Genomic DNA, 3,878 nt, shown 5'->3' with positions numbered 1-3,878 from the left:
GTACAGGGAGGTTTTGACCTGAATGCCTCTGCTGCCTGGGATTGTCACCCCTCTTATGCTCGCATCCTTCCTAATAGACTCAGCAAAGGGTTCAATACAGCAAACAAACAAGACCGGGGACAGAGGGCAGCCCTGTCTGACTCCAGATTTGATCGGGAAACATTCCGATTGCCACCCGTTGATTGAGACTGTGCTACTGATGTTTGTGTAGAGCAGTTGGATCCAATTGCAGATTCCCTCCCCAAACCCCATTTTGGAAAGCACGTCCATCATGTAGGTGTGCGATATCCTGTCAAAAGCCTTCTCCTGGTCCAGGCTGATGAGGCAGGTGTCCACCCTCCTGTCCCGTACGTAGGCGATCGTATCCCTGAGTAGCGCGAGACTATCAGAGATCTTCCTGCCGGGTACAGTACAGGTCTGATCGGGGTGAATCACCAACTCCAGAGCAGACTTGACTCGACTGGCTATGACTTTGGACAGAATCTTGTAATCAACATTAAGCAGTGAGATGGGCCGCCAATTTCTGATTTCTGCCCTCTCCCCCTTCTGCTTGTAAATGAGGGTGATGATGCCTTTTCTCATGGATTCTGACATGCTGCCGGCCAGGATCATACTCTCGTATACTTCCAGCAGGTCCGGGCCGACCCAGTCCCACAGGGCCGAGTACAACTCGACCGGTAAACCGTCGCTCCCGGGAGTTTTACTCGTCTCGAAAGACTGGACGGCCTTTGTCAGCTCGTCCAGAGTTAGCGGCTTGTCCAGTCTCTCCCTCCTGCTGACATCTTAGACCTCTGTGATAGATGACAGGAAGGACTGGGAGGCTCTGCTGTCTGTGTGCTTCGCGTCATGCAGCCCAGCATAAAAGGATTTGCTGATCCTTAGTATGTCGGACTGCGAAGACGTTACCGAGCCATCTTCTTCCTTCAGGCTGCTGATAACAGAGGTCTCTCTGTGTCCCTTTTGGAAGAAGTAACGCGAGCACGTCTCATCCTGCTCGATGGAACGGACTCTGGATCGGAAGATGATCTTGGAGGCCTCCTTGGCAAAGAGCGAGGCCTGCTGGCTCTTCACCTCTTGGAGGTCCTCCTTGACCTCGACCCCTATTGACTGCAACCGGAGTAGATTTTGCATAATTTTCTGGAGTCGGGACAGTTCCCTCTGTCTCTCTCTCGCCTTTTGAACACCTTTGTGGATGAAGAACCTCTTGATGTTCTCCTTAATCGCTTCCCACCAGTGAACTGGAGACTCAAAGAGGGGTTTCACGGTCCTCCAACCATTGTAATCCCTTTTGAGTTCCTCAACGTTCTCTGGGGTCAGCAGTGTCGCATTGAGCTTCCACGTCCCTCTGCCAACCCGCTGGTCGTCCTGCAAGTGACAGTCGGCCAGTAAGAGGCAGTGGTCGGAGAAGAACACCGGCTTGACGTCGGTGGATCCGACCGTGACAGCACGGGACACAAACAGGAAGTCAATCCTGGAACGGGCAGACCCGTCCGATCTTGACCATGTGTATCTGCGCTGCGCTCCGTCTGCAGGTTTGCTGAAGACGTCGTGCAGTTTGGCATCCTTGACTGTTTCTATTAGGAATCTGAACGTAGCGTCCAGTTTGCTGTCGTCACTGCCGGATCGTCCAGCCGCATCGATGATGCAGTTGAAGTCACCGCCTAGGATGACCGGCCTGGATGTCGCCAGCAGCAGTGGGAGCTGCTGGAAGACGGTCAGCCGCTCGCTGCGTTGTACCGGGGCGTACACGTTGATCAACCGGAGCGGAGCGTTGTTGTCCATCATGTCTGCTACGAGGAGGCGGCCGCCCACCACCTCCTTACCTTCGGAGATGGTGAAGTTACCTCCCCGCAGCAGAATACCCAGGCCGGAGGAACGGCAGTCATTACCCCCCGACCAGATCGATGGCCCGTGGGACCACAATTGCGACCACTGCCTGTAGGTGCTGAGGTGTGGTATTCCACACTCCTGCAGAAACAGTAGGTCAGCTTTGACCTTGGCAAGGTAATGCAAGGTTGAAACACATAGCGCAGTAGATTTAATGCTACGCACATCAATGGAAGCAATTCTTACACCCATGTTTTACTAAAAATTAGTTGTTGCTTCCCATACCATTTGTCCTTGCTAGTCCCAGTCCTTCGGGATGTTCCTGCATACCCATCTTGTGCGCAAGCAGTTTCACGTTGGTTGGGCTCAGAAACCCCTCCTGATTTTTCATGCAGGGTTTGTGCCGCTCGGGTGACATCGGGGGGGTCTTGTAGGCAGAGAGCATTGGGTTGTCCTCAGCTGCTTCCATCTGTTCCTCCTCGAAAACATCACAGCTCCCGGTCTCCCGGAGCTCAGGTGCGCCAGACGTGTCTTTGCTCCCGGTGTCCCAGAGCTGAGATGCGTTGGCCACGTCGTTACGTGTGGGGCATTGGGGTTGGGCCACGCCGGGCCCATCACAGCTTCCAGTGCCCGGGAGCTGGGATGCTTTATCATCCATCTCGGAGTTCTGCCGCCGCTTTTGAAGGGGCTGTCGTTCCAGCATTTCCCCGTCCAGTGAAGAGGAGTTGTTGCAGTCTGATTCAGAAGAGAGCCTCCTCTTGCCACTGGTTTGGGTGGTGGCTTTGGGATGTTTTTTCTTTGTGGTTTTCCTCTGGACCACTTGCCACTGACCTGTTTGTGTGGATAGGCTGACTGGAGGGGAAGCTATGTTGGATTTGGTGCTTGGCAACGAACAAGGCCAGGTGGCAGATCTCTCGGTGGGAGAGCATTTCGGTGATAGTGATCACAACTCCCTGACCTTTACTATCGTCATGGAGAGGGACAGGAGCAGACGGGATGGGAAAGTATTTAATTGGGGGAGGGGGAATTACAATGCTATTAGGCAGGAACTGGGGTGCATAAATTGGGAACAGATGTTCTCAGGGAAATGCACGACAGAAATGTGGAGGTTGTTTAGGGAGCACTTGCTGCGACTGCTGGATAGGTTTGTCCCGATGAGGCAAGGAAGGGATGGTAGGGTGAAGGAACCTTGGATGACAAGAAATGTGGAACAGCTAGTCAAGAGGAAGAAGGAAGCTTACTTAAGGTTGAGGAAGCAAGGATCAGACAGGGCTCTAGAGGGTTACAAGGTAGCCAGGAAGGAACTGAAGAATGGACTTAGGAGAGCTAGAAGGGGACATGAAAAAGTCTTTGGCGGGTAGGATTAAGGAAAATCCCAATGCGTTCTACACTTATGTGAGGAACAAGAGGATGGCCAGAGTGAGGGTAGGGCCGATCAAGGATAGTGGAGGGAACTTGTGCCTGGAGTCGGAGGAGGTAGGGGAGGTCCTAAATGAATACTTTGCTTCAGTATTCACTAGTGAGAGGGACCTGGTCGTTTGTGAGGACAGCGTGAAACAGGCTGATATGCTCGAACAGGTTGATGTTAGGAGGGAGGATGTGCTGGAAATTTTGAAAGACATGAGGACAGATAAGTCCCTGGGGCCAGACAGGATATACCCAAGGATATTACGGGAAGCGAGGGAAGAGATTGCCGCGCCTTTGGCGATGATCTTTGCGTCCTCACTGTCCACTGGAGTAGTACCAGATGATTGGAGGGTGGCAAATGTTATTCCCTTGTTCAAGAAAGGGAATAGGGATAACCCTGGGAATTATAGACCAGTCAGTCTTACGTCGGTAGTGGGCAAATTATTGGAGAGGATTCTGAGAGACAGGATTTATGATTAGTTGGAAAAGCATAGTTTGATTAAAGACAGTCAGCATGGCATTGTGAGGGGCAGGTCATGCCTCACAAGCCTTATTGCATTCTTTGAAGATGTGACAAAACACATTGATGAAGGAAAAGCAGTGGATGTGGTGTATATGGATTTCAGCAAGGCGTTTGATAAGGT

This window comes from Heterodontus francisci, unplaced genomic scaffold (assembly GCF_036365525.1).
Source record: "Heterodontus francisci isolate sHetFra1 unplaced genomic scaffold, sHetFra1.hap1 HAP1_SCAFFOLD_52, whole genome shotgun sequence".
Taxonomy (NCBI): domain Eukaryota; kingdom Metazoa; phylum Chordata; class Chondrichthyes; order Heterodontiformes; family Heterodontidae; genus Heterodontus; species Heterodontus francisci.
Note: the sequence above shows the minus strand (reverse complement) of the source record.